Raw genomic sequence first — 10,297 nt, forward strand, 5'->3', positions numbered from 1 at the left:
GGCGCCCCGAGACTTCGATTTTTAATCTATGGTTCCTATCAAGGAAAAGTCCAGTGGTTGCTGCTGATTAACCAGGAATTCTCCTCTTCATAGTGAAAAAACTAGGCAATAAGGGTAAGGGATTTTGGCTCAGGTAAATACCTATAGTGACAAAATTGATAAATGTCAGCTTCAGGCAAAAGTGTAACTGTGACCTGTGCATGTCTACTTGTCTCTCAGCTCTATATCTGTGCTGAGGAACTAATAGAAATTGAGCAGATAATGAGAAGAACCAAGGAAAATCCATACATCTGGTTAGTAAGGGCTATAGAATGCTGGGAATGAGAAAATACAAGACAAAGCATCCATTTTGAAAGATTATGCTGTATAAAGGAAGAAAATAGAGTTCTCAAAATGCAAAGAAAATGAACACTTTGGAAAATGGTTTACCAGAAGCATAAGTAAATGGAAAAAATCTGCTTTGCATTTTCTATGAAAAAAGAGATGTTATATTAGACAGGATATTAGATGAAGAAAAGGAAGGACCTAGCTAAGAGGCAGGGAGAAATAACAACAAAGAACAAAGTTGGATAAGTTAAGGTTATAGAAACATGCAATGGCAAAATTCAGATATTATTTGAACATAATCAAGGATGGAATCAATACTACAGAATATTAATCAATGATTAGAGTAAAAGCTTGAAAAACTCTCTCAAATGTCAATGGAAAGGTCAAACAGAAGAAAACCATGAGATGGAATAGTGGAAAGATAGTTCTCTACCTTCTTCCTGGAGAAAAGATCAGAGTAAATGGAACAGAAATACCAACTATAGATACATCAGAAGATGTATCCAAAGCAATTGGAGATGAAAAGGACTCTAAGTTTTGAAACATAATTAATGGAATGAGACCAAACACTTGGACATATCCTGATAAAATTTTGATATTAAATGATCTATCAATTTATTTATTTATTCAGCAAATATTTTGTGAGTGCTCGCTATGTGCTAAAAGTTGGGGCTACAAAGATGACTAAGACACAGTCCTACTTTAAAAGAACTTCCTGTCTGTTGTGGGTAACACACATAGAAGAAGCAGGCAATTGCTCCACAATGTGGTATTACAATATTACAATACGGGTTAAGTATAGGGTACTTTGAAAACACACTGGAGAGGCTTGAGTTCAGGCTTGAGAGGTGAGGGAAGTTTTCTTATATCTAAAGTATGGCAAAAATTCACCAAGAATATAGGAAGAAAAAAAATAAATTACTTGCAAAGAAAGAAAAATAGAAAAAAATAGACTATCTTCAACATTAAGCTTCAGAAGCTGAACAGAATAACATCTATAATTGCATGGGAAAGGTTTAACTTTCAAAGTCTATACCCACCCAAGTTGTCATTCACATAGGAAATGAAAACAAAGATATTCTTTGATACTTCAAGGCTCACAAATATACCACCCATTTCCTGAAATAGTTGAAGATACACTTGTGTTGGTCAAGAAGGGAATCAAACTTTTCAAAAGAAGGAAAGGTAAAATTCTGAGATAAAAGAAATATTTCTAAATATTGGAAATAATTATTGGATTGAGTAAAAATCTGTAGCAAATATAATGAGGCTATTAAAAGTAACTTTGAAGACATAAGGTGCAAGTATAAATAAATAGCTTAATAAGAATGTATTCTAAAATTCTTGTTTATAGAAACAAAAACTCAAGTGGGTGGAAGAGAAGTGGCAGGAAGTAAAATATTCTAATTTACTAATTTTCTTATCTTCTACATGTAGGAATAAGAAATAATAAATAGGATGTCCTTTTAACAATAATAATTGAACATATATTGTTTTAGGTTCTTTTTTAATGTGAAGGTAAGTAGCTATAAGTAGAATTCAAATTTTTATGGTTATTTTTTCACATTAAGAGAGGAAGAATGAAAAGCAAACATTGCCCATATAACAAAGATATAAAACTCTTACTTCCTGACATTTAATCAGTCCCCCAATAAGGTAACTCATATGAGTACTCCTCTGCAACATTTCTTGCATGCATATACTTTCTGTCCTCATTGTTAAACACTGTCTTCATAGCCATTTTCTGTCTCTATTGCCACTCTTTGTTCAAGACACCATCAATTCTAATGTATCATACTAGCCTCCTAATGGTTCGCCTCCCTTTCTCTCTTGTCAAACTCTGAATGTTATACTCAGTGAACTCCAGAAGGATAAACTCAAAGAGATCTATACCAAAGCATATTATAAGCAAACCATTGAGAGCCACAGATGAAAGAATCTTGAAAATAGTAAGACAGAAGTGACTCATTATGCACAAGGGAGCCTCAGTAAGATTAACAGCCAATTTCACTTTGAAATCATGGAATTCAGAAGGCAGTGGGATGACATATTTAAAGTGCTAAAAAAAAATAGATGTCAACCAAGAATTCTCTATCTAGAAAAACTATTCTTCAAAAATGAAGGAAAATTTAAGATGTTCTGGGATAATCAAAAGCTGAAGGAGTTCAGTGCTAGTAGATAAAGGGAGTCTTGAAGGCTCAGATAAAAGGCTACTAGACAATAATTCAAAGCATTACAAAAAATAAACTTTGACAGAGGCAATTACATTGGTGAATATGAAAGCCAGCATGATTATAACTCCTCTTTTTATTTCCTACATGATTTAAAAAAGACGAATGCTTTTAAAAATCATAAATCTATATTAATGTGTACATAGTGTATAAAGATAAAAATCTGTTATTACAACAACATAACAGAGAAGCTAAGCTGTATAGGAGTAAAGCTTTTGTATATTATTGAAGTTAAGTTGGTATTAATTCAAATTGGATAGTTACAAATTAAGTTGCTAATTGTAATCCTTATGGTAAGCACTAAGACAACATTGAAAAAAATACATAAAATAAAATGAGAAGGAATAAGGTGGTACAAAGCCAAGAACCGATTAAACACAAAAGAAGACATTAACGTAAGAAGTGAGGAACAGAAAAATGGTATAAAGCATACAGAAATCAAAGAGCAAAATGGCAGAAATAAGTTCTTCCTTATCAGTGATTTCTTTACATATGAATGAATTAACCTTTCTAATCCAAAGGCAAAACTTAGCAGAATGGATAATGTAACATGATCAAATGATATGGTTCCTACCAGAGACTTACTTTAGATCCAAAGACATAAGTTGAAAGTAAAATGATGGAAAAAAGATTTTCCATGCAAACAGTAACCAAAAGAAAGATGGGGGTGGTTATATTAACATCAGACAAAATGGCTTTCAAATCAAAAACTGTTACAAGAGACAAAGAAGGACATTATACACTGACAAAAGGGCTATTAATCAAAAAGATACAGCAATTATGCACATATACACACCAAACAATAGATCCCCCAAATGTATGAAGCAAATATTGATAGAATTGAAGGGAGAAACAGTACTACAATAACAGTTGGAGACTTTACTACTTACCGCTTTTTTTTATTTTACCACTTTTAATGATGGGTAGAAAACAGAAGATGAAAAAAGAGACAACTTGAATAATAGTATTAATCAACTAGACTTAACAGATATATATAGATCACTCCACCCGACAACAGCAAAAGACACATTACTCTTGATGGAAACTTCTTCAGGATAAATCAAATGGTAGGCCACACACACACACACAAAAGCCTCAATATATTTAAAAAGATTAAGCCATACAAAGTATCTTTTCTAACCAGAACGAAATGAAGCTAGATGCCAATTAACAGAAGGAAAACTGGAAAATTCAAATATGTGCAAAGTAAGCAGCACATTCTTAAACAACCAATCAAAAGAGGAAATCACAAGGGAAATGAGATTTACTTAGAGATTAATGAAAACAAAATTGTACTATACCAAAACTTATGGAATGAGTGAAAGCAGTGCTCAGAGAGAAATTAATAGTAGTAAACATCTACAATAGAAGAGAAGACAGATCTGTAATCAATAACCTAACTTCACACTTCAAGGAACTAGAAAAAGAAGGAAACTGAACCCAAAGCTAGCAGAAGGGAAGAAAGAATAAAGATTAGAGCAGAGATAAATGAAATAGAGAATAGAAAAACAAAAGAATCAATGAAGGCTAAGTCAGTTCTTTGAAAAGACCGCAAAATTGACAAAACTTTTTCAGAGAATAATAAGTAACTAAAATCAGATATGGAAGTGGAGACGTTGTTACCAACCAAATAGAAATAACAAGGATTATAAGACAATACTATAAACAACTATCTGTTAACAAATAAGATGATCTAGCTGAAATGTAGAAATTCCTAGAAACACACAAACAATGAAAACTAAATCTACAAGAAACAGAAAACCTGAACAGACCTATAACAAAGAGATTGAATCAGTAATCAAAAACCTCCCAACAAAAAAAAAAGTCCAGAACCAGATGGCTTCACTGGAGAAGTCTATCAAACACTTTAAAAAGAATTAGCATCTATCTTTCTTAAATGCTTTAAAAAAATATAAGAGGAGGGAATGCTTCCCAACTCATTTTATGAAGCCAGCATTACTGTGATATCAAAGTCAGACAAAAACACCAGAAAAAGAGAAAACTAAAAACCAACATGATTTATGAATAAAGATTTAAGATTCCACAAAATGCTAGTAAACTGAATTTAATAGCATATTAAATAGATTATGCATCATGACAAAATGTGATTTTTCCCTGGAATGCAAAGACGGTTAAAGAAAAAAAAATCAATGAAATACACTACATTATCAAATAAAGGAAAAACACCCTACATGATGCTGTCTACTGATGCAGAAAAGGCATTTAACAAAACTAACATCCTTTCATGAATAAAAAGAAAAAACACTTAGAAAACTAGGAATAGAAGGGAACTTCTACAACACAAAAAAGAGAATTTATGAAAACCCATAGCTAACATCATACTCAATGATGAAAGACCAGAAGTTTTCCCTCTGAGATCAGGAAAAGACAAGGATGTTTTCTTTCACCACTACTATTCAACATTGTCCTGAAAGTTTCAGCTAGAGGGATTAAACGAGAAAAAGAAATAAAAGGCACGTAAATTAGAAAGAAGTAAAAATATTTATATTTACAGATGACATTATTTTATATACAGAAAATATCCTGAGGAATCCACAAGAAAGCTACTAGAGCTAATAAGTGAGTTTGGTTGCTCCTTAAAAAGTTAAAGAGAATTACCATATGACCGCACAATTTCACTGCTTGGTATATACCCAGGAAGAATTGAAAACAGGTACTCAAACATATACATGTAAATGCATGGTCATAGCAGCACTATTTACAATAGCCATAAAGTGAAAGTAGCCCTACTATCCTACTCAACAATACACGAATGGATAAACAAATTGAGGTATATACATATGATAGAATATTGCTTGGCCATAAAAGGAATGAAGTACTGACACATGCTACAGCATGGATGAATCTTGAAAACATTATGTTAAATGAAAGAAGCCAGTCAGAAAAAGTCACATGTTACATGATTTCACTCACACGAAATATCCAGAACAGGTCCATCCATAGAGACAGAACATGGGTTGCCAGAGGTTGAAAGGAGCAAGAAAAGCAGAGCACTGCTTAATGGACAACAGAGTTTTCTTTTGGGGTAATAAAAATGTTTTAACACTGGATAGAAGTGGTTGGTTGCACAACCTTGTGAATGTAGTCAATGCCACTGAATTTTTCACTTTGTAAAAAGTTTAATTTTATGTTATGTGGCTTTTACCTCAATTTTTTAAAAAGGGAGAAAATAAGAAAATCTGAATAAACTATGCATTGAGTTAAGAAAAATGTAAGACTACTGGTTCCTTAATGTACCATACTAATGTAAGATGTTAATAATAGGGGACACCGGGTGATGGGGCGGTGTATGGAAACTGCTGTGTTTGCTCAACATTTCTCTAAATCGAAAACTGTTCTAAACAAACAAAATCTATTAACTGAAAAAAGACTTCGTTGTCCTAAATAATTCTTGGATCAAAGAGGAAACAAAACTACAAACTTATTTTGAAAACTTAAAATAACGAGGGGCCTGGGTGGCTCAGTCATTTAAGCATCTGACTTCGGCTTAAGTAATGATCTCACAGTTTATGAGTTTGAGCCATGCATCAGGCTCTCTGCTGTCAGCTCGGAGCCTGCTTTGGATCCTCTGTCTCCCTCTCTGTCCCTCTCCCGCTCATGCCCATGTATTCTCTCTCTTAAATAAACATTAAAAAAAAAACCTTTGAAATCATAAATAAACAAAATTGGTAATGAAAAAGGGTTATCTACATGATTATGGAGATTATAAAAAAGTACAAGAATACTGTGTATGGTAATACCTTTGAAAAATTTGATGACAAGGATCATTTATAAGCAACCTAAACTGCGTGAAAAAAACAGCATAAAATCCAACAATATCAATAACAATAGAAAATATCAGAAAGCTTTTAAAGAACTACATCCAAAAGTGGGTGCCAAAGATAAACAGTGTGAAGATTTGCTCTTTAAATATTTCAAGGAACAGAAAACTCTCATTAAACCTTTTTAGAACATAGAAAACTTTGGTATTTTTATCAGAAAATAAAAATACAGATTCATTTCACTTGTGAAAATGAAAGCAAAAGTTCTCAGTAAATTACAGATATTTCTTTTTTTTAAATTTCTATTAAAAAATTTTTTTATGCTTACTTTTTAAGAGAGAGAAACAGAGCACGAGTTGGGGAAGGGCAGAGAGAGGGAGACACAGAATTCAAAGCAGTCTCCAAGCTCTGAGCTGTTAACATAGAGCCCTATGTGGGGCTCGAGCCCATGAACCACGAGATCATGACCTAAGCCAAAGCAGACACTTAACCAACTGAGCCACCCAGGCGCCCCCAGATAATTCTCTTTTGGCATACATTTTCTTAATATAAATTGGCATAAAATTAATTTGATTTTTTTAACATTTATTTATTTTGAGAAACAGAGACAGAGCATGAGTGGGGGAGAAACAGAGAGAGAGGGAGACACAGAATCCAAAGCAGTCATAAAATTAATTAATTTGGACACATACTTTGCACACCACTGTTGGTTATAACAGAGTTGTGGCTTACAACTAGCACGGTCATAATAAGGAGAAAGCTTTTTTGCACAAAGCTGTAGGAACAGCTGCTTTGTTTGAGTATCTGGTTACTCTGCCTGGATAGGGTTCCTTGGCTATGCTACATTGTTTTCATTCTTTTCTGTTAATTTGAGCTGCGAACTAAATTGTGAAGCCAAATAATAGAGGAGAGGCATCTAAGCATGTGGATAAAGAGAAAATGAGAAAATGTGTAGGTTTGGTTTGGTTCATTTTGATCAACTAATTTATTATTTTAACTAAAGCAATAACTAAATATGCTTTATATTATAAATCTACCTTTATGATGGAGGCATGATTTTTTATAACATATTTTTTTAAGTTTATTTATTCATTTTGAGAGACAGAGTGCAAGCAGGGGAGGGGCAGGGAGAGAGAGAGAGAGAATCTCAAGCAGGGATTCACACTGTCAGCACAGAGCCTGATGTGGGGCTTGAACTCACGAACCATGAGATCGCAACCTGAACTGAAATCAAGAATCAGAAGCTTGACTGACTGCGCCACCCAGGTGCCCTGATAACATAGAAATTTTAAATAATGCAATTACCGTATTGTGTAACAGCAGAGCACTATATACTTTAAAGTAGACAAACCATAGAGTTGTCTATAATAATACCAAAATTACGTTGAATTTGTTTAACATGAAGTACTAATACACCTTTACTAAAATAGAATGAGAAGTAGATTTGTAGTTACTTGGTTTTCATGATAAATGTATTTATCTCAAACCAACAGCCATCGTCATTCTTAATGTTAACCACTAGGGAAATTCCCACTGAGATCAGAACAAGACATGGTTAGCTGTTATCTCCTCTGTTATTAAACACTGTTCTAGAAGTTTTGGAGAGAAGTAAAAAAAAAAGAGAGGAGAAAAAATTATATTTTTCCTAAACAGGCATCACCTATGAATTACCTAACTAATTTAGAACAAATAGAAGAACAATATAATAGCTGGATACAAGATAAAAATACGAAATAAAGAACTCTCCTAAATGATAGCAGTAATTAGTTAGAAACAGCAGAAAGAACATCCCTCTCCAATACGGTCCCTAACTCTACACACAAAAAAGATAAAATATATTGGAATACATTTGATAATAAACAAAGAACCTATATGTTTCCCAAGGCCTTAATATACGGAAAGAAAAATAATGTGTGCAGACAAGAAGGTTCTGTACTGTAAGGATGATCTTTTCCTTCAATTAGTGCCTAAGTTCCATGAAATTCCAGCTAGAACTGTCTTTTCTTGGCAGAATTTAACGAATGTATTTAAAAATTTCCACTTGGCCATGTCTTTCGCTGTCACAAGTGTTTAAGGAAATAACTGGATGTTGGCCTTAGGGCCCTACTAGCTGCTTGCAGGAACCTCAGTCAGGTTCAGCCCTGAACCTCAGGGCTCAGGTTTGAGCCCTGGGTCTGCCACTTACTAGCTGGAAGATCCTGTAACTTTTTCTCTAGCAGACATTCAATAAATGGCAGCTATTGATGCTAATAATGATTTCTGATGTTTAATCTGTCCAAACTATCAACTTTTCCTAGGACTATCCTTAAGAAAAAACTTAAAGAAATAGTACACAATCCTTAAATATTCATTTTTGATAACGAATATAACAGCCAATTGGTAATCAAATAACCCTGGATTACAGTAATGGTGAACTCTTAAATGTTTTAAGATAGGAAATGCAAAGTTGTCTATAAGGTTAATATTTTACTGTAAAAAAATATTCATTAGCATATGTTTCTTAGGAGATGAAAAAATACTAAACTTGAGTTAATTTTTGAATGGACACACTGGATCAGGCCAGAAGTGATCTTTAAGAATTTAGCTCCCCAGAAGTACAAATATATACAGTATTATTTTACTTTTAAATCTAGTAAGCTAATTATACCTTAACATATGCCAAATACATATCTTTCAAGTCTTACATTATGTTATAAAAACCACTCATTGGAGAAGGTCTATATTCCAGATATAAACTTAAAAAAAATTATTTCAAGTAGAGACATACATTTGCTCTTAAAAGTTGAGAGGAATGTAAAAAGAGCACAGTATTTTCAAAAATTTTCTTTGGTCTCGGCTCGGGGCCCTATTTTTTAAAGGCCAAATTTCCAGTTATGACAATGAATACAAGACATTATCGAATCATGTCATAAATTACTCACTTTGCAGAAGCAAGAGCGGAACAAATCTGCAACGCTTCAGTCTAAGACATCCAGTCCACCTTGCTAGTTGAGAATTGGTAGGAACAACCCAAGTTTGGCGTATCTCTTTTCCAAGTTAGAAGTCTTCCTTCACAGAGTAGTGCTCTTGAAAGACGTAGGCAGTTACAGAGTCTGGAAACTTTATCTGCAGACTCTAGCAATGCCGCCCAAACTGTCCTGAGCTCTCCCTTGTGTTGAACTGGGAACTTCCACTGAGAAATCCCCTAAATTGAAGACTTCCTTATTTGTAGCTCTCAACAGCCAATCGTGGCAAGATATTGAAATGAAGTAAAGACTACCAGAAAATGTTCTGTAAACCACCCATGACTATAGCCCTGACTTCCTTCTGAATCAAAGATACTTTTTCTTGAATAGTTAGGGCATTTTAACAAAAATCCGGAAATTGCAAACACAAAAATATTTTTTTGTATGAAACACATTTTCATGCAAGAGAATTTTAAAGTTCATTTGATAAATGGCGCTTTTTTTTTTTTTTTGGCTTTTAAGAAGGCATTTTTCAACCTAAGCGGCATATTTACAAACAGCAGGTAATGACTAGACTTGAAGGTGGTTGTTTTTGCTTCAAGGCCTTCAGAGGTCACATGGATGAAGCCTGGTAATAATAAAGTTTATGCTGGATGCCAGAGCATCATCTCAGGGACTAATGAAAAAGGTGAAGCAAAAAAGGCTCTTAAGACAGCTTTCTCCTTGGGAGCTGAGGTGCCCTGTTCATATGGATGAGTACATGTTCTAGCACACTGGGGAAATGCTCCACAAATGCATGTATTCTTCTCAGGCCACTTGGAGCAAAACATCGAGTTTTACATGCAAATGGAAGGCAGCATAGGCACCACAGACATTTTTCTTTGTTATAAAATTTTAGAGCTGGAAATGTCCTGAGACACCATATGTTCCATTTCCTTTTTATTACAGATGAGGAAACAGGAGAGGGTAAATCCTCAAAGTCACAAAGAAAGTTAGAGGCATCTGAGGCTTT

General features: G+C 33.8%; 1 protein-coding gene across 1 annotated transcript in view; it reads right to left on the minus strand.

Moving 5' to 3' along the window:
- TANK (TRAF family member associated NFKB activator) overlaps window positions 1-9,484 on the minus strand; it is a 94,837-nt gene extending 85,353 nt beyond the window's left edge. Inside the window, exon 1 of the mRNA XM_058715163.1 lies at window positions 9,262-9,484. The gene's annotated coding sequence lies outside the window, so the exon portion shown is untranslated. The remainder of the gene's footprint in view (window positions 1-9,261) is intronic.
- Between the last annotated feature and the right edge of the window lie 813 nt (window positions 9,485-10,297).

This window comes from Neofelis nebulosa, chromosome 2 (genome assembly GCF_028018385.1).
Source record: "Neofelis nebulosa isolate mNeoNeb1 chromosome 2, mNeoNeb1.pri, whole genome shotgun sequence".
In the NCBI taxonomy this organism is placed as follows: Eukaryota; Metazoa; Chordata; class Mammalia; order Carnivora; family Felidae; genus Neofelis; species Neofelis nebulosa.